Source organism: Lucilia sericata, unplaced genomic scaffold, assembly GCF_015586225.1.
Source record: "Lucilia sericata isolate MDLA Ls3-8-SP2 unplaced genomic scaffold, ASM1558622v1 Contig000137F_arrow, whole genome shotgun sequence".
Classification (NCBI taxonomy): Eukaryota; Metazoa; Arthropoda; class Insecta; order Diptera; family Calliphoridae; genus Lucilia; species Lucilia sericata.
This window is the reverse complement of record NW_023994169.1, coordinates 490,597-513,220: the sequence shown is the minus strand read 5'-3', so window position 1 is coordinate 513,220 and position 22,624 is coordinate 490,597. Positions and strand designations below refer to the sequence as shown.

The 22,624-nt window shown below is 30.5% G+C and overlaps 1 protein-coding gene across 19 annotated transcripts in view; it reads left to right on the top strand.

The window, feature by feature from the left end:
- LOC119601032 (plasma membrane calcium-transporting ATPase 1) overlaps positions 1–22,624 on the top strand; it is a 554,548-nt gene that overhangs the window by 59,480 nt on the left and 472,444 nt on the right. For 15 of the 19 annotated variants that reach the window (XR_005231173.1, XR_005231172.1, XR_005231175.1 and 12 more), the window contains exon 1: positions 15,904–16,138. The exons of 1 other annotated variant lie outside the window; for it this stretch is intronic. The gene's annotated coding sequence lies outside the window, so the exon portion shown is untranslated. Of the gene's footprint in view, positions 1–15,798; positions 16,139–22,624 lie in introns of those variants that run through there. 3 more of the 19 variants (XM_037951690.1, XM_037951693.1, XM_037951692.1) reach the window with 3 other exon arrangements.

Here is a 22,624-nt window from a genome sequence, read left to right as displayed (position 1 = left end):
ATAAAAAAAATCTCTTCCGGAACACTTTATAAAAAGAAACACATATGACGAATTTAGCCGAACAACGGCAGCTTACTTTTTCATATGGCTTAATTTTGAAATCTATTAAATGTTAACAAATTAAACAATATTGTTTTTATATATACACTATGTAGATAAAGTGATTAACTAAAAAAAATCTCTTCCGGAACGCTTTATATAACAAAACCCATATGAGGTATTTACCCGGCCGGCGGCTGCTACATTATGGCCAAATATTGAAAATTACTCTGTCGGAGTACAATTATCCATTCGCAACAAAGATTCATTCATTCGTTATATATATTTTTTCGTGAATATGTACTTTTTTATGTTTATTTTTCACAAAAATTAAGTTTTTCTTAACTTTAGGCACTCACTTAAATTTTGCAAATTAATCTGCCGGAATAGAATTTTTCGTTTGAAACAAACATTATTCAATTCAGAATATATTTTCTTCACAAATTTTAATATCTTTATCTTTATTTTTAATAAAATATAAAAATTTTACAAAAATTGTTCATGAAATGAATTCGCCGTACTTATGGTTTTTGACATACGTAAACCAAATGTAAAAACAAAATATATGTAAAATGTTGTTGTTGCATAACTACCACCACCTTATCTGAATTCGCCTTGGTATTTTTGAAATTAATAAAATGCCCCCGAAGACACCAGCGCTACAATTCAAAGTTCGGTGTGACCTAATTTAAATAGAACAGTTCTTTAAATCTACTGGACATGGAAAAATAAAACAAATAATTTAAAAATGTCCTTAGTATCGTACCAGTGATTGAAAATGCTGATATCAGTATAATTTCTCAAAAAAGTTTCTTAAATTGCTCTACAAATAAGTAAAAATTTCCTAATTTAAGCTCATTTTCAATTTTTACATTTTTAAGGGACATTTTGGTCCAGAAACTGACTTTAAGGATTAAAAAAGGCAGAAAAATATTATAACTATTTTACCGTTATAAGCTAAATTTTGATATCTATTTCAAAAAAAGAAAAATATTGTCTTTACTTTTCGAAAAAAAACCCGGGCACACGCAGCTATATATAAAATTATCTGTAAGTTGTCGTGATAAAATCGGCATTTTGATACTCCTATGCATTAAGATAAACAATACTGCCAATTTTTCTGCCGACGTTTTGTCATATGCCGTTATAAAGATTTATTTGTCTAATATAGACATGGCGTAATGTCAAAAGTTATTATTGTTTACATGTTATGAATGTTATTTGTTTACCTTTCATATGTAATTTTTGACATTAGTCTGATTCTAATACAAAAACAAAATACATATTGTTTTTTTATTGTTGTAGTGATGCAGTCACCTCACTAATTATGTCATGTAATATATATTTACATATTTATTTATTTATTTATTCATCATCACAATATAAAGCCTATAAGGCCAAACTATTTGTTATATGTAAAGACATTTTGGGCGTATGGAATTTTCTTTATTTACGGTATATATAAGGGTTCTATAAATCGACTTTCGAATAATCGTACAATCGACTTTTTGTCGAAAAAAGTTGAAGTCGACTATTTTGTTCCAAAAAAGTCGATAACTCGACTATCGTCTATGAAAAAATTCGACTTTGTTAATAAAAGTCGAAAAAGTCGAAAAAAGTCGAAAAAAGTCGAAGAAAGTAGAAAAGTCGTAAAAAGTCGAAAAGTCGGAAAGAGTCGAAAAAAGTCGAAAACTCGAAAATTGTAGAAAAAGTCAAAAATAATCGAAAAATTTAAAAAAAGTGGAAAAAGAGAGTCAAAAACTCTAAAATAGTCGGAAAAACTCGAAAAAAGTAAAAAAATAGTCGAAAAAAAGTCGAACGAAGTCGAAAATAGTCAAAAAGTCGAAAAAAGTCGAAAAGTCGAAAAAAGTCGAAAAGTCACGCACATAAAGAAAACAACCCGACGAAAAATAAAACAAACCGTAACAGCTGTTTTATCAAAATAAAAATTTTTTTTGGTGTGGTGAGCTATTTTTGTTTACAAATATGTGTTTCTGCACGTGGAAAAGTCGCAAAAACTCGTTTTCATTATTTACATTTTCAATATGTGTTTATGCACGTGGAAAAGATTCAAAAAAATTGATTTTCATTATTTACTCTAAAAAAATATTTTTGATCAATTAAATTATGTATATAAATGTGGAAAGGAACAAATCTGATAAAATATAAATATATTTGGGATTATATCGTTACAGAATGCCTTTTAATAAAAAACATTCGAAAAATGTTACTATGGTCATATATAGAAAATGATATATAAATGATATCGGACGATCTTGTGCACGATAAAAACCTATATAGAACTTTAAGTTGGAAGTGTAGAAATCGGATGGCATACATTATTTTCCGGATTTCATCGTTCTAGGGTGTGTACTACAACAACAAACTTTTTTTTACAAAAAATCTAACTATGGCCGTATATATAAAATGATATATAACTGCTATCGGACGATCTTGTGTACGATAAAAACCTACATAGAACTTTAAGTTGGAAGTGTAGAAATCAGATGAAAAACATTTTTTTCCAGATTTCATCGTTCTAGGGTGTGTACTGCAACAACAAACTTTTTCTTTTATAAAAAATGTATTATGGAAGCATATATAAAATGATATATAACTGCTATCGGACGATCATGTGCATGATAAAAACCTATATAGAATATTAAGTTGGAAGTGTGGAAATCGGATGGCATACATTTTTTTCCGGATTTCATTGTTCTAGGGTGTGTACTACAACAACAAACTTTTTTTTTACAAAAATGTTATTATGGAAGCATATATAAATTGATATATAACTGCTATCGGACGATCTTGTGCACGATTAAAACCTATATAGAACTTTAAGTTGGAAGTGTAGAAATCGGATGACATACATTTTTTTCCGGATTTCATCGTTCTAGGGTGTGTACTACAACAACAAACTTTTTTTTTACAAAAAATGTTACTATGGCCGTACATACATTTTTTTTCCGGATTTCATCGTTCTAGGGTGTGTACTACAACAACAAACTTTTTTTTACAAAAATGTTATTATGGAAGCATATATAAATTGATATATAACTGCTATCGGACGATCTTGTGCACGATTAAAACCTATATAGAACTTTAAGTTGGAAGTGTAGAAATCGGATGACATATATTTTTTTCCTGATTTCATCGTGCTAGGGTGTGTACTACAACAACAAACTTTTTTTTTACAAAAAATTTTATTATGGAAGTATATAGAAAATTATATATAACTGCTATCGGAAAATCTTGTGCACGATAAAAACATATATAGAACTTTAAGTTGGAAGTGTAGAAATCGGATGGCATAATCTGTTTGAGATTTTAGGTAGGGTCAACTGTGGACCGACCCTTACAAAATTCAACAGATAAATTTTGTTTCATATAAAAGTTGTTGTCGAATTTTATAGCTATTTTTTTAAGCCAGTTATGAGTGGTAGTAATTTCCCGAGGTGGACCTTATATCGGGGATAGGTTAAATTATGGACCGATCCCCTTAAATTTGACAAAACGATGTTGACTCCTTGTTTATGTGGAATATTTTTGCTATATTGGTATTTTTATTACAATTATTGGAGTTAATATCTTTTTCTGAAGGGGAACTTATATGGGGGTAGGGTCAATTTTGAACCAACCCAGAAAGGTTTTGGATCATATAAATCTTGTAAAATAATTTCCTGATCCTCATAAAATTTGGCAAAAAGATTTTAGTTCCTATAAAACTAGTTTTTGTCGTTCTTCTTCGCTATACTGGAATATTGAAGATCAATAATAAACTCCATCAACTAAAAATATTTTGGCAAATATTGGCTAAGATCCTAGTCTATACTTTTATGGATTTTAGACCAATATTTCGGTGTAAAAGTTCCTTGGCTCCCTGATGAGTTTATCGTATACCGATATTGTCCATTTTCAATAACAAACTCAATCTTAGACTGTAATTAGATCCCAGCAAATACTTTTATGGACCAATATTTCAATGTGTTACAAACGGTGTAAAATGTTCCTTGACTCCCTGATGGGTTGTGTCTTCCAAGTGGTGATTTAGCGATCTTGAAAGTGACGGAACTAATAGGGAATCACATTGTTCGCCGGTCTCTGGTAAGATTTTAGGTTGATAGTCATGCTGCACTTAAAGCATTAATATGTCATAGCTGTATTCTTGCATAGTCGTAGAATGAAGAAAAGATCTAAGTATTATTATGAGACCGTTTACAATAAGGCTGTGTTGGGTACCAGGACCCTGCAATATACACAAATGAGGTATCTGGCGAACTGATACGATGAGGCTCGAATCTTGTCCCATATGAACGGAACAAGAAGTTAAAGCCACCCCTTTTTCATTTTTTAGGTTGATCTCCTATGGATTCCGTGACTCTTTCAACCAGTCATGGAATATAGAATGAATTGCACATTATATATGGTCGTTTTACTTGATTCTAATGAAACCGGGATTATTATTGGGGTAGATGGTGTACACCAAGAACACTTGCACTGGCTATAAAACATTATTAAAATACATAAATTTTTCTTAGCACAAAATAAATATGTCTAGTAATTTGTTTTTGTTTCATTTGTTTACGTTTTTACAGAAACTCACCACACAACAATCAAAAACAGCTGTTAGGGTTTGCTGTTTTATCAAAAGGTTGTTTTATTAACGGATATCGAAAAGTCTACTATTTATAAAATACTTATAGTCGAAAAGTCTAAAAGTCGACTTTTATTTAAATGAAAAACGTCGAAAAATCGACTTTTCATAAAATGCAAATTGGAAAAGTCGACTTTTAAATACCCGTTAATAAAACAACCTTTTGATAAAACAGCAAACCCTAACAGCTGTTTTTGATTGTTGTGTGGTGAGTTTCTGTAAAAACGTAAACAAATGAAACAAAAACAAATTACTAGACATATTTATTTTGTGCTAAGAAAAATTTATGTATTTTAATAATGTTTTGTAGCCAGTGCAAGTGTTCTTGGTGTACACCATCTACCCCAATAATAATCCCGGTTTCATTAGAATCAAGTATTTTTAAAACGGCCATATATAATGTGCAATTCATTCTATATTCCATGACTGGTTGAAAGAGTCACGGAATCCACCGGAGATCAACCTAAAAAATGAAAAAGGGGTGGCTTTAACTTCTTGTTCCGTTCATATGGGACAAGATTCGAGCCTCATCGTATCAGTTCGCCAGATACCTCATTTGTGTATATTGCAGGGTCCTGGTACCCAACACAGCCTTATTTTAAACGGTCTCATAATAATACTTAAATCTTTTCTTCATTCTACGACTATGCAAGAATACAGCTATGACATATTAATGCTTTAAATGCAGCATGACTATCAACCTAAAATCTTACCAGAGACCGGCGAACAATGTGATTCCCTATTAGTTCCGTCACTTTCAAGATCGCTAAATCACCACTTGGAAGACACAACCCATCAGGGAGTCAAGGAACATTTTACACCGTTTGTAACACATTGAAATATTGGTCTAATATCCATAAAAGTATATGCTGGGATCTTATTACTGTCTAAGATTGAGTTTGTTATTGAAAATGGACAATATCGGTATACGATAAACTCATCAGGGAGCCAAGGAACTTTTACACCGAAATATTGGTCTAAAATCCATAAAACTATAGACTAGGATCTTAGCCAATATTTGCCAAAATATTTTTAGTTGATGGAGTTTATTATTGAGCTTCAATATTCCAGTATAGCGAAGAAGAACGACAAAAACAAGTTTTATAGGAACTAAAATCTTTTTGCCAAATTTTATGAGGATCAGGAAATTATTTTACAAGATTTATATGATCCAAAACCTTTCTGGGTTGGTTCAAAATTGACCCTACCCCCATATAAGTTCCCCTTCAGAAAAAGATATTAACTCCAATAATTGTAATAAAAATACCAATATAGCAAAGAAATTCCACATAAACAAGGAGTCAACATCGTTTTGTCAAATTTAAGGGGATCGGTCCATAATTTAACCTATCCCCGATATAAGGTCCACCTCGGGAAATTACTACCACTCATAACTGGCTTAAAAAAATAGCTATAAAATTCGACAACAACTTTTATATGAAACAAAATTTATCTGCTGAATTTTGTAAGGGTCGGTCCACAGTTGACCCTACCTAAAATCTCAAACAGATTATGCCATCCGATTTCTACACTTCAGACTTAAAGTTCTATATATGTTTTTATCGTGCAAAGATCTTCCGATAGCAGTTATATATAATTTTCTATATACGGATATAGTCAAATTTTTTGTAAAAAAAGTTTGTTGCTGTAGTACACACCCTAGAACGATGAAATCCACAAAACAAATTATGCCATCCGATTTGTATATTTCCAACTTAAAGTTCTATATAGGTTTTTATCGTGCACAAGATCGTCCGATAGCAGTTATATATCAATTTATATATACTTCCATAATAACATTTTTTGTAAAAAAAAAGTTTGTTGTTGCAGTACACACCCTAGAACGATGAAATCTGGAAAAAAATGTATGTCATCCGATTTCTACACTTCCAACTTAAAGTTCTATATAGGTTTTTATCGTGCACAAGATCGTCCGATAGCAGTTATATAGAAATTTATATATACTTCCATAATAACATTTTTTGTAAAAAAAAAGTTTGTTGTTGTAGTACACACCCTAGAACGATGAAATCCGGAAAAAAAATGTATGCCATCCGATTTCTACACTTCCAACTTAAAGTTCTATATAGGTTTTTATCGTGCACAAGATCGTCCGATAGCAGTTATATATCATTTTATATATACGGCTATAGTAACATTTTTTGTAAAAAAAAGTTTGTTGTTGTAGTACACACCCTAGAACGATGAAATCCGGAAAAAAATGTATGCCATCCGATTTCTACACTTCCAACTTAAAGTTCTATATAGGTTTTTATTGTGCACAAGATCGTCCGATAGCAGTTATATATCATTTTATATATACGGCTATAGTAACATTTTTTGTAAAAAAAAAGTTTGTTGTTGTAGTACACACCCTAGAACGATGAAATCCGGTAAAAAATGTATGCCATACGATTTCTACACTTCCAACTTAAAGTTCTATATAGGTTTTTATCGTGCACAAGATCGTCCGATAGCAGTTATATAGAAATTTATATATACTTCCATAATAACATTTTTTGTAAAAAAAAAGTTTGTTGTTGTAGTACACACCCTAGAACGATGAAATCCGGAAAAAAATGTATGCCATCCGATTTCTACACTACCAACTTAAAGTTCTATATAGGTTTTTATTGTGCACAAGATCGTCCGATAGCAGTTATATATCATTTTATATATACGGCTATAGTAACATTTTTTGTAAAAAAAAAGTTTGTTGTTGTAGTACACACCCTAGAACGATGAAATCCGGTAAAAAATGTATGCCATACGATTTCTACACTTCCAACTTAAAGTTCTACTATATAGGTTTTTATCGTGCACAAGATCGTCCGATAGCAGTTATATAGAAATTTATATATACTTCCATAATAACATTTTTTGTAAAAAAAATAGTTTGTTGTTGTAGTATACACCCTAGAACGATGAAATCCGGAAAAAAATGTATGCCATCCGATTTCTACACTTCCAACTTAAAGTTCTATATAGGTTTTTATCGTGCACAAGATCGTCCGATAGCAGTTATATATCATTTTATATATACGGCTATAGTAACATTTTTTGTAAAAAAAAGTTTGTTGTTGTAGTACACACCCTAGAACGATGAAATCCGGAAAAAAATGTATGCCATCCGATTTCTACACTTCCAACTTAAAGTTCTATATAGGTTTTTATCGTGCACAAGATCGTCCGATAGCAGTTATATATCATTTTATATATACGGCTATAGTAACATTTTTTGTAAAAAAAAAGTTTGTTGTTGTAGTACACGCCCTAGAACGATGAAATCCGGAAAAAAATGTATGCCATAAGATTTCTACACTTCCAACTTAAAGTTCTATATAGGTTTTTGTCGTGCACAAGATCGTCCGATAGCAGTTATATATAATTTTATATATACGGCTATAGTAACATTTTTTATAAAAAAAAAGTTTGTTGTTGTAGTACACACCCTAGAACGATGAAATCCGGAAAAAAATGTATGCCATCCGATTTCTACACTTCCAACTTAAAGTTCTATATAGGTTTTTATCGTGCACAAGATCGTCCGATAGCACTTATATATCATTTTATATATACGGCTATAGTAAAATTTTTTGTAAAAAAAAAGTTTGTTGTTGTAGTACACACCCTAGAACGATGAAATCCGGAAAAAAATGTATGCCATCCGATTTCTACACTTCCAACTTAAAGTTCTATATAGGTTTTTATCGTGCACAAGATCGTCCGATAGCAGTTATATAGAAATTTATATATACTTCCATAATAACATTTTTTGTAAAAAAAAAGTTTGTTGTTGTAGTACACACCCTAGAACGATGAAATCCGGAAAAAAATGTATGCCATCCGATTTCTACACTTCCAACTTAAAGTTCTATATAGGTTTTTATCGTGCACAAGATCGTCCGATAGCAGTTATATATCATTTTATATATACGGCTATAGTAACATTTTTTGTAAAAAAAAAGTTTGTTGTTGTAGTACACACCCTAGAACGATGAAATCCGGAAAAAAATGTATGCCATCCGATTTCTACACTTCCAACTTAAAGTTCTATATAGGTTTTTATCGTGCACAAGATCGTCCGATAGCAGTTATATATCATTTTATATATACGGCTATAGTAACATTTTTTGTAAAAAAAAAGTTTGTTGTTGTAGTACACACCCTAGAACGATGAAATCCGGAAAAAAATGTATGCCATCCGATTTCTACACTTCCAACTTAAAGTTCTATATAGGTTTTTATCGTGCACAAGATCGTCCGATAGCAGATATATAGCAATTTATATATACTTCCATAATAACATTTTTTTGTAAAAAAAAAGTTTGTTGTTGTAGTACACACCCTAGAACGATGAAATCCGGAAAAAAATGTATGCCATCCGATTTCTACACTTCCAACTTAAAGTTCTATATAGGTTTTTATCGTGCACAAGATCGTCCGATAGCACTTATATATCATTTTATATATACGGCTATAGTAACATTTTTTGTAAAAAAAAAGTTTGTTGTTGTAGTACACACCCTAGAACGATGAAATCCGGGAAAAAATGTATGCCATACGATTTCTACACTTCCAACTTAAAGTTCTATATAGATTTTTATCGTGCACAAGATCGTCCGATAGCAGTTATATATCAATTTATATATACTTCCATAACATTTTTTGTAAAAAAAAAGTTTGTTGTTGTAGTACACACCCTAGAACGATGAAATCCGGAAAAAAATGTATGCCATCCGATTTCTACACTTCCAACTTAAAGTTCTATATAGGTTTTTATCGTGCACAAGATCGTCCGATAGCACTTATATATCATTTTATATATACGGCCATAATAACATTTTTTGTAAAAAAAAAGTTTGTTGTTGTAGTACACACCCTAGAACGATGAAATCCGGAAAAAAATGTATGCCATCCGATTTCTACACTTCCAACTTAAAGTTCTATATAGGTTTTTATCGTGCACAAGATCGTCCGATAGCAGTTATATATCATTTTATATATACGGCTATAGTAACATTTTTTGTAAAAAAAAAGTTTGTTGTTGTAGTACACACCCTAGAACGATGAAATCCGGAAAAAAATGTATGCCATCCGATTTCTACACTTCCAACTTAAAGTTCTATATAGGTTTTTATCGTGCACAAGATCGTCCGATAGCAGTTATATATCATTTTATATATACGGCTATAGTAACATTTTTTGTAAAAAAAAAGTTTGTTGTTGTAGTACACACCCTAGAACGATGAAATCCGGAAAAAAATGTATGCCATACGATTTCTACACTTCCAACTTAAAGTTCTATATAGGTTTTTATCGTGCACAAGATCGTCCGATAGCACTTATATATCATTTTATATATACGGCTATAGTAACATTTTTTGTAAAAAAAAAAGTTTGTTGTTGTAGTACACACCCTAGAACGACGAAATCCGGAAAAAAATGTATGCCATACGATTTCTACACTTCCAACTTAAAGTTCTATATAGGTTTTTGTCGTGCACAAGATCGTCCGATAGCAGTTATATATCATTTTATATATACGGCTATAGTAACATTTTTTGTAAAAAAAAAGTTTGTTGTTGTAGTACACACCCTAGAACGATGAAATCCGGAAAAAAATGTATGCCATACGATTTCTACACTTCCAACTTAAAGTTCTATATAGATTTTTATCGTGCACAAGATCGTCCGATAGCAGTTATATAGAAATTTATATATACTTCCATAATAACATTTTTTGTAAAAAAAAAGTTTGTTGTTGTAGTACACACCCTAGAATGATGAAATCTGGAAAAAATGTATGTCATCCGATTTCTACACTTCCAACTTAAAGTTCTATATAGGTTTTTATCGTGCACAAGATCGTCCGATAGCAGTTATATAGCAATTTATATATACTTCCATAATAACATTTTTTTGTAAAAAAAAAGTTTGTTGTTGTAGTACACACCCTAGAACGATGAAATCCGGAAAAAAATGTATGCCATCCGATTTCTACACTTCCAACTTAAAGTTCTATATAGGTTTTTATCGTGCACAAGATCGTCCGATAGCAGTTATATAGCAATTTATATATACTTCCATAATAACATTTTTTTGTAAAAAAAAAGTTTGTTGTTGTAGTACACACCCTAGAACGATGAAATCCGGAAAAAAATGTATGCCATCCGATTTCTACACTTCCAACTTAAAGTTCTATATAGGTTTTTATCGTGCACAAGATCGTCCGATAGCAGTTATATAGCAATTTATATATACTTCCATAATAACATTTTTTGTAAAAAAAAAGTTTGTTGTTGTAGTACACACCCTAGAACGATGAAATCCGGAAAAAAATGTATGCCATCCGATTTCTACACTTCCAACTTAAAGTTCTATATAGGTTTTTATCGTGCACAAGATCGTCCGATAGCACTTATATATCATTTTATATATACGGCTATAGTAACATTTTTTGTAAAAAAAAAGTTTGTTGTTGTAGTACACACCCTAGAACGATGAAATCCGGAAAAAAATGTATGCCATACGATTTCTACACTTCCAACTTAAAGTTCTATATAGGTTTTTATCGTGCACAAGATCGTCCGATAGCAGTTATATATCAATTTATATATACTTCCATAATAACATTTTTTGTAAAAAAAAAGTTTGTTGTTGCAGTACACACCCTAGAACGATGAAATCTGGAAAAAAATGTATGTCATCCGATTTCTACACTTCCAACTTAAAGTTCTATATAGGTTTTTATCGTGCACAAGATCGTCCGATAGCAGTTATATATCAATTTATATATACTTCCATAACATTTTTTGTAAAAAAAAAGTTTGTTGTTGTAGTACACACCCTAGAACGATGAAATCCGGAAAAAAATGTATGCCATCCGATTTCTACACTTCCAACTTAAAGTTCTATATAGGTTTTTATCGTGCACAAGATCGTCCGATAGCACTTATATATCATTTTATATATACTTCCATAACATTTTTTGTAAAAAAAAAGTTTGTTGTTGTAGTACACACCCTAGAACGATGAAATCCGGAAAAAAATGTATGCCATCCGATTTCTACACTTCCAACTTAAAGTTCTATATAGGTTTTTATCGTGCACAAGATCGTCCGATAGCAGTTATATATCATTTTATATATACGGCTATAGTAACATTTTTTGTAAAAAAAAAGTTTGTTGTTGTAGTACACACCCTAGAACGATGAAATCCGGAAAAAAATGTATGCCATCCGATTTCTACACTTCCAACTTAAAGTTCTATATAGGTTTTTATCGTGCACAAGATCGTCCGATAGCACTTATATATCATTTTATATATACGGCCATAATAACATTTTTTGTTAAAAAAAAGTTTGTTGTTGTAGTACACACCCTAGAACGATGAAATTCGGAAAAAAATGTATGCCATCCGATTTCTACACTTCCAACTTAAAGTTCTATATAGGTTTTTATCGTGCGCAAGATCGTCCGATAGCACTTATATATCATTTTATATATACGGCTATAGTAACATTTTTTGTAAAAAAAAAGTTTGTTGTTGTAGTACACACCCTAGAACGATGAAATCCGGAAAAAAATGTATGCCATCCGATTTCTACACTTCCAACTTAAAGTTCTATATAGGTTTTTATCGTGCACAAGATCGTCCGATAGCACTTATATATCATTTTATATATACGGCTATAGTAACATTTTTTGTAAAAAAAAAGTTTGTTGTTGTAGTACACACCCTAGAACGATGAAATCCGGAAAAGAATGTATGCCATCCGATTTCTACACTTCCAACTTAAAGTTCTATATAGGTTTTTGTCGTGCACAAGATCGTCCGATAGCAGTTATATATCATTTTATATATACGGCTATAGTAACATTTTTTGTAAAAAAAAAGTTTGTTGTTGTAGTACACACCCTAGAACGATGAAATCCGGAAAAAAATGTATGGCATCCGATTTCTACACTTCCAACTTAAAGTTCTATATAGGTTTTTATCGTGCACAAGATCGTCCGATAGCACTTATATATCATTTTATATATACGGCCATAATAACATTTCTTGTTAAAAAAAAGTTTGTTGTTGTAGTACACACCCTAGAACGATGAAATTCGGAAAAAAATGTATGCCATCCGATTTCTACACTTCCAACTTAAAGTTCTATATAGGTTTTTATCGTGCACAAGATCGTCCGATAGCACTTATATATCATTTTATATATACGGCTATAGTAACATTTTTTGTAAAAAAAAGTTTGTTGTTGTAGTACACACCCTAGAACGATGAAATCCGGAAAAAAATGTATGCCATACGATTTCTACACTTCCAACTTAAAGTTCTATATAGGTTTTTATCGTGCACAAGATCGTCCGATAGCACTTATATATCATTTTATATATACGGCTATAGTAACATTTTTTGTAAAAAAAAAGTTTGTTGTTGTAGTACACACCCTAGAACGATGAAATCCGGAAAAAAATGTATGGCATCCGATTTCTACACTTCCAACTTAAAGTTCTATATAGGTTTTTATCGTGCACAAGATCGTCCGATAGCACTTATATATCATTTTATATATACGGCCATAATAACATTTTTTGTTAAAAAAAAGTTTGTTGTTGTAGTACACACCCTAGAACGATGAAATTCGGAAAAAAATGTATGCCATCCGATTTCTACACTTCCAACTTAAAGTTCTATATAGGTTTTTATCGTGCACAAGATCGTCCGATAGCACTTATATATCATTTTATATATACGGCTATAGTAACATTTTTTGTAAAAAAAAAGTTTGTTGTTGTAGTACACACCCTAGAACGATGAAACCCGGAAAAAAATGTATGCCATCCTATTTCTACACTTCCAACTTAAAGTTCTATATAGGTTTTTATCGTGCACAAGATCGTCCGATAGCAGTTATATATCATTTTATATACATATATGACCATAGTAACATTTTTTGAATGTTTTTTATTAAAAGGCATTCTGTAACGATATAATCCCAAATATAATTTTATCAGATTTGTTCCTTTCCACATTTATACACATATTTTAATTGATCAAAAATATTTTTTTTAATGTAAATCATGAAAATCAATTTTTTTGAATTGTTTCCACGTGCATAAACACATATTGAAAATGTAAATAATGAAAACGAGTTTTTGCGTCTTTTCCACGTGCAGAAACACATATTTGTAAACAAAAATAACTCACCACACCAAAAAAAATGTTTATTTTGATAAAACAGCTGTTACGGTTTGTTTTATTTTTCGTCGGGTTGTTTTCTTTATGTGCGTTATTTGTAAACAAAAATAACTCACCACACCAAAAAAAATGTTTATTTTGATAAAACAGCTGTTACGGTTTGTTTTATTTTTCGTCGGGTTGTTTTCTTTATGTGCGTGACTTTTAACTAAATGAAAAAGTCGAAAAGTAGAATTTTCGTTTCAACTATAGAACCCTAGTATATATTAAAAACATCACTCTGGCAACATATGCACTTTTCGACTTAAGTATTAATCTTTTGTTGTTTTGTAGAATTGACTTCCTCTTGTTATTCCATCATGGGCATGGCGAATTCATATAAGGTGGTGTTATTTAATCAGCTGATAATTTTCTCCTTAATTCGCCTGGTTTGCGTAGCTGTCAAAGTTTGTTATTGTTTACATTTTTATATTTAAAAATGTCCGTTCAACGGAGAAAAACTTCGTTAATATTTTGAATTATTTATGTAAAAAATCTGAAAAGACCAAGCATCCCGTAAACAAATATCATTTTATTTAAATAATGGCATAATTGGTATGTATACAAATATGTTATTTAAGAAAAATATTTTTTTCTTTTAAATGTTAACATATTACACAATATTTTTTTATATGTTATATTAAAATGGTGTAGATAACGTGATTAACTAAAAAAATCTCTTCCGGAACACTTAATATTAAGAAACGCATATGAAGAATTTAACCAGCTGGCTGGCTTAATTTTGAAATCTATTAAATGTTAACAAATTAAACAATATTGTTTTATATATACACTATGTAGATAAAGATATGGGTAAAACCCCATATGAGGTATTTACCCGTCCAGCGGCTGCTACATGATGGCCAAATATTGAAAATTACTCCGCCGGAGTAGAATTATCCATTCGCAACAAATATTCATTCATTCGTAATATAATATTTTCATGAATATATACTTTTTTATGCTTATTTTTCACAAAAAATTAAGTTTTACTTAACTTCAGGCACTCACTTAAATTTTTCAAATTAATCTGCCGGAATAGAATTTTTCGTTTGAAACAAACATTATTCAATTCAGAATATATTTTCCTCACAAATATTAATATCTTTATTTTTTAATAAAATATAAACATTTTACAAAAATTGTTCATCAAATGAATTCGCCGTACTTACCCCGTGTCTATATTAGATAAATATTTATCACGGCACTTGACAAAACGTCGGCTGAAAAATTTTCAGTTTTTTGTTTATGTTAATGTATAGGGGTAACAAAATGCTGATTTTATCACGACAACTCACAGATAATTTTATTGAAATAAAATTAAATGTAAATTTTGTAAATGAACACAATTTTAATTGTACAAAAATAAAATTCTAAACAAATGTTACATAAAAATGAAGTTTGTTATCAAGACAACGTTTGTCTGTTATAACGACGTTATAACGCCAATAAATGCCGTCTCTACCTGGTAATTTTGTATCATGATAACAATTTGACGTTTAGCATAATAAATATTTGTCTAATATAGACATGGGGTTATGGTTTTTGACATCTACGTAAACCAAATGCAAAACATAATAATGTAAAATTTTGTTGTTGCATAACTACCACCACCTTATCTGAATTCGCCTTGATCATGGGATAGGATCATGGTATAATAAAATAAGGTGACTGCAATAAAGCAGCTGATTATTATTTTATTTTTGTGTAGAATATGCATAATGTCAAAAGTTGTTATTGTTTACATGTTAAGAATGTTATTTGTTTACATTTCTTATGTCATTTTTGACGTTAGTCTGATTCTAGTACAAAAACAAAATACATGTTGTTTTTGTATTGTTGTAGTGATGCAGTCACCCTTCTAAGTGTGCCCTGGATAAAAGTTTGTACTTTTCAAAATTTCAATTTTCCATGCCTGGTATAATATCTTTTTATCGAAAGGAGAAAAGAAAAAAAATTTAGTCAGTTTTACGAATTGTGTACGGGTGGTGCGTCAGAGCACGTTCGGTTGTAGTGTATAACATAGACGCGTATATGTATTAAAAAACTGATACTGTTATTTATAGTAAAGTAATTTGTTTGAAGTGAAAAAAGGAAATACAGCTCCAAAAATAAGACTGCCTGTAAACGGTGGAGGTGTGTGCGTTTTGGGCTTTTGTATTTGTGAGATTCTGGCAGTAAAGAACGTCTTAGAGGTACATATCAGATATATTAAAAATCTTTCAGAATTCTACCAATAAACCTCCGCCCACTCATCAATATGACAGCAACTTCTTAATGTGTACATATATATTTTGTATGAATTAATAATAATTCGTCAATTCAAGTCATGACCATGGCAGTAGGTTGATGTCATACCTCTTCATAAAGTGATGTGAAAGTGTGTTTAAAAACATGTTTATAGAACTTTACAACAAAAATCTGCCAATTGAATTTGCTTTGAAGAGAAAAATTACCAAAGGCAAAAAATCTATTTCAAGGTTCATTTTAAATCTCTTAACTATTTCTGGGCCTACAGAGACATGTCTGCTTGTGTACACACAAATATGTTTTGTTAGTAGTTTTATACCAAACACAAAATTTCTATTATAATTAACAAAACAAGTACTAGTCATAGGTATAATTAGATGTAATTTTTTTTCTGAAAAAAATTTAAAGGCCCTAACTAGTAGAAAGTATTTTTTCTGTTTTAATAAATTTCAATAAATAACTCAAGATTAATTTATTATTTTCATTTCTTATAAAGTTAAAAAAAAAATTTCAAGTGTTTGTAAAAAGTCCAGTTAGAATTGGAGAATTTCTATAAATAAAACATTGTTTTCTTTTCTTTCTGTAATAGAGACGAAGGGCAATTTTTGGAAAATTAACGGTGTTACCATATTGAAAATTTTTCTTCAAGATTACTTACATTGTCAGCCCTAAGCAGAATAAAAATTTTTATTCTGGAAGAGTCCTGTAGGTACAACAGATTAAAAAGTTAATATTTTAAAGTTTAACAAATTTATTTTATTTAAAAAATCCTAAAAACATTGTATGTATGTATGTATGTATGTATGTATGTATGTATGTATGTATGTTGTATGTATGTATGTATGTATGTATGTATGTATGTATGTATGTAGTATGTATGTATGTATGTATGTATGTATGTATGTCGTCTGTTGTATGTCTGTATGTATGTCTGTATGTATGTCTGTCTGTATGTCTGCTGTCTGTCTGCTGTATGTCTGTCTGTCTGTCTGTCTGTCTGTGTTCTGTCTGTCTGTCTGTCTGTATGTCTGTCTGTCTGTCTGTATGTCTGTCTGTCTGTATGTCTGTCTGTCTTACTGCTGTCTGTCTGTCCATGTATGTCTGGTCTGTCTGTCTGTCTGTCCTGTCTGTCTGTCTGTCTGTCTGTCTGTCTGTCTGTCTGTCTGTCTGTCTGTCTGTCTGTCGTCCTGTCTGTCTGTTCTGTCTGTCTGTCTGTCGTCCTGTCTGTCTGTCTGTCCTGTCTGTCTGTCTGTCTTTCTGTTTCTGTCTGTCCTGTCTGTCTGTCTGTCTGTCTGTCTGTCTGTCTGTCTGTCTGTCTGTCGGTCTGTCTGTCTGTCTGTCTGTCTGTCTGTCTGTCTGTCCTGTCTGTCTGTCTGTCTGTCTGTCTGTCTGTCTGTCTGTATGTTGTGTTTTGTGTCTGTATGTATGGTCTGTCTGTGTCGTGTCTGTATGTCTGTATGTATGTATGTTATGTTGATTTATGTGTTGTATGTCTGTATGTTGTCTGTTGTCTGTATGTCTGTATTCTGTCTGTATGTTGATGTTGTTGTATGTATGTTGTTATGTTGTCTGTTATGTGTATGTTGTCTGGTCGTCTGTATGTATGTCGTGTCTGTCTGTGTATTTTGTTTATGTATGTCGATCTGTTGTCTGTCTGTTTGTATGTATGTCTGTATGTATGTTGTCTGTATTCTGTGTGGTCTGTTCTGTCTAGTCTCTTGTTGTCTGTATGTTATGTCTGTTGTTCCATCCGGATAATAGAAACAATTATATTTTTCTGCCAAACTGCATGGTAGGATTGGATGATCAATATCTCAAATGAAAGCTATTTATGTTGTACTTCCTTCTGTTATTCAGTTATTATATGTTGTTGTTTGGACTCGGGAAATTTTTAGTAAAATTTAACTGAAATAGGCGTTGGGAAAAATAATATACATGTCTGTTCTGTAAACCGAATCCAAGTAAATTTCTCGTTTAAAAACGAGTTCTCATAATTTTTCTTGTTTTAATACCGAGTACACAAATCTGGTCGAAAGTAAATCGAATTTAATTTTATTCTAATAAATTAAATAATTATTTTTTGCGTAACTTTGTAACTTAATATAAATGCTATGGGTATATTAAACTCTTTTTCATTTAAAAATGTTTATTTTTCTGAATTTTGCGTTCAAATAAAAATTCGATTTGCACAACACCAAATTCGGTTTTAAAAGTTTCTCGGTTTTGAAAACGAATCGATTTACAGACATGATAAACTAGTTATTATAATGGGTTTTTAACAAAATACATATTTAAAAAATATTTGGTTTTCATTTTTTTTGAAAATTTTTAATAAATGTATTTTTTAAAATTAAATAGACTTTTTGCCTTAAGTTGGTTTTGTCAGCATTTGTTTTGTCAGAATTTTGTTGCTAAATCGAAATTTGTTGATATTTATTCAAAAAATTCTAAGTATGTAAATACCAAATTTGTTGTAAAAATATGAAATACAGAGAAAACAAAACAATTTGTTTTAGAAAAATTAAAAAAATAAGCAAAATATGCATTTATAACAAAATATAAAAAATATGCAACAACAAATCGATGCCATTTTGTAGCAAATTCTTTGATTCGAAAAGAAAACTAGTTAAAAGTTATTTTGTGTTACCTTGCCTTGCTTACAACCAAGGCAAGGATTTTTCAACTCAAAAAATCTATTGGAATGAAATTTGCACTAGTACGATTGGATAGTAGGCCAGACACATCTGCCAAGAACTTTATCGGTCAAGTACTGCCTGAGTTAGAGGTGGTCAAAGTTGGACATTTTGGTCATACATGATTTTTTTTAATGATTGTAAATTTTCAGCTATTGGTCCTAGCAAAAATTGCAGAAAGGAGTTTAGATAGATATTTCTTTACTGCTAACAAATTCTGGGTCCTTATTAAATTCTATGACGATCTAGCCATGTCTGTCCGTCTGTCTGTCTGTTGACAGCACGATAGAGTCTGAAAGGAAAGAGCTAAAGAGTTGAAATTATCGACAAATATTTCTTATAGGTTTGTTTGGTATTGAAAATGGGCAATATCGGTCCACGTTTTCGTTATATGAGCTAAATTCTCTCTACCAAATTTTATGAGGATTGGTACATAATTGACCCTCATACATATGTATATGGTCCCCTCCAAAAAATTTAACGTCCATTACTGGCTTAAAATACGACTTCAGAGCTGAAATTCGATACAAGTAAGTTTCTTAGCAAAAATTTTTTCTACCGAATTTTATGAGGATCGGTCCATAATTTACTCTACCACACATATAAGGTTCTCCTCAGAAAATCACTGGCTTGAAAATACCATAATTGACCCTACCCCCACATTCAGACAATGACTTTAACGCTTACTGGCTAAAAAATGAGAGTATAGCTATGAAATTTGATATACAGAAGTAAGTTTCTTACCAGCCAAAGTCTCTCCACCAAATTTTATAATTGGCCCTAAAGTTGGACAAAAATATTTCGTTTTTAATAATTAATATTTTGTAAATACGAAAGGGATGTGTCTATAATTGACTTAAGCCCTATTTCAAATATCAATGTTTATATAGGAGCATCCCAATTACGGCATACGGTTTGATGGTGGGTATATAAGATTCGGCATAGTCGAATATAACACTCTTACTTGTTTTTAAATATAATTTGTGTTCGAAAAATTAAAAAAAATATGCATTTTAAAGCAAAATATGCAATTTATGCATTTATAACAAAATATGCAACAACAAATCGATGGCAATTTGTTGCAAATTCTTTGATTCGAAAAGAAAACTACTTAAAAGTTATTTCGAGTTACTGACTACAAACATGCATTTGCATAGAAATCCTTGCCCTGGTCATTACCGTACATAATAAAAAGAAGAAGTCCTAATCAGAGGGCGAAGTCGACTTAAAATTGTCGCCGGCGGCGGCAGAGACATAATAATTCGGCGGCGGCTTAAAGTCGGCCCAGAGCCGAACGTTTTTAAGGAAATTTAAACTCTTAAATTTATGTTCAAAAATAATGTAAATATCAAAATTTAGAGACTGGGAGGATAACTTTGCTTAAAATATTAATAATAAATGATTTTTAAAAAATGCTCAAAAGTTTATAGATTTAGTCTACTTTAATTCTCATTTACACTCTCTTGAATCTTTTGAAGAAATTGTGGATATACCATCCATATTAAGTAACGAATAAAAATTATTTAAATTAACAAGACATACATTAACATACCTTTTAAATAACTTTTTTTGCAAAATATATATATTATTAATATAAAAAAATGTTAGCATAATAGTTCCGAAACAACTTATTGCACATTCACATAAAAAATATAACAACGAATATACATATCGGGAGTAGTGAAAATTATAAAATATCGCTTGTTACATACAGTTAATCACAAAAATAAGTATACAGAAATACTGATAATTGGTTTTATTTAAAAAAAGGATATTATTTTTTTAAAAAACAAAAAAGTAACACATTTATTTATTAAAAACAATTATGATAATTATTATTCACTACTTTTTTTCTGGATATTTTTGTTATTTGAGTCCACATTTAAGGTGGTGCTAAATAGGTGCAAAATTTACGTCACAAAAGTAAGTATACAGATTATTTCAATATATATTGTGTTTCATGATATTAACATATTTATGAAAATTTTACCTGTTTGAATATAATTACTTTATAATAATATATTTTTACACAATAACTTGAAAAAAATCCACTTTTAGTTCCGAAAAACTGAAATTTTTCTTAATTGACCTGAATATTACTTATAGGAGCATTTTTTCATATTTAAGGCCATCTTGCTATTTAAGCCCCTGGAGTTTTGATAGGGTATTCAATAATATCCCTTGTTTGTTCATTATGATGCATTAGAAGACGATATTTCTTTACAATAATTGCAATCCATTTCGGTCCATTGTCGTTTTTAACAAGATATAGCGTTCATATTCGATATTTAATGGGGATTTCCTAAAATTTATTTCTTAAAATGCGAAATTATTAATACTTGTACTAGTTTCCATTAATTATAATAAGTTTTTTGATTCCAATCATCCATTACACACTTCTAAATACTACCAACAATCGTCAAATGGTGACCATGTCAATAACTTACATTGGTCATTGTTCAAAATAATAAGATTTTTATATTAAATTAGGCTCAATTAGTGGTATGAATACAAATTGAACAATTTTGAACAAGGATGCGTCTTAATTTGTTGCTAGAACAAATAAAATGCCCGATCCATAAAACATGGTTATTGTGTCGGGTATATCAAGGTATGGTTAGTAGCATTTTTGTATACTTTGGAAATCGGAGGATTTGAAAAATCTGTTTCAATTAAAGGAAATATATGGAATTATCAAAATTTTCAAGTATATGTTGTAAGTATTAAGAAATCGGAGTTAAATTTCCGATTATAAGAACGTACTGTGTTCAAAATGGCCAAATCCAAGCATATCGCATTATTTTAAAAATAACTCTTTTTCATAAGTTAAAAATTCAACTTCTAATGCATCATTTGGAAGGTTCAATGACCACCAGATCCAAAATCCGGGTCTAAAGTGGGAAAATATTTCGTAGAACTGAGAAAAACTGTTCTACTAATTATTTCCGGAGCCAATCGGCCCAAATTTCAAAATTTCGGATCTAAAAGTGGATTTTTTCCAAGTCATTGTGTACAAAATATTTTATTTTAAAGTAATTTTATTCAAACAGGTAAAATTTTCATAAATTTTGTCAATATCATTAAACCAAATATATATTGAAATGATGTGTATACTTACTTTTGTGACGTAAATTTTGCACCATTTTAACTTCAGCTTAAATGAGAACTCAAATAACAAAAATATACAGAAAAAAGTAGTGAATAATAATTATTATAATTGTTTCTAATAAATAAATGTGTTACTTTTTTGTTTTTTTGAAAAAATAATATCCTTTTTTAAATAAAACCAATTATCAGTATTTCTGTATACTTATTTTTGTGATTAACTGTATATCCTTTGTAAAAATCTTTTACGTTTTCAAAATATAATTTGGCCAATAATAATTCATTATGTTACAGAATCAAAAATAATCCTACAGTCTATAGCCTAGTTAATAAAAACATTAAAAAATTTGAGTCGACTTAAGCCGAGTGTTTCGGCGGCGGCTCAAGCAACTAAATATAGTTCGGCGGCGACTTAGCGCCGACTTGAAGCCGGTCGACTTCGACCTCTGGTCCTAATACCGATACTCTACCTTTGTCCAGATGACAAAGGCAGAGTATCCGAAAATACATCAATATTTACGAATTGATATCTACCTGTTAAATATGAATATATTAATAAACACGTGCAGCTTCAATAAGGCTCAGCTGCAATGAAGTAGTATTGTGACCAATTGTGCCTTTTGCTTTAATAAA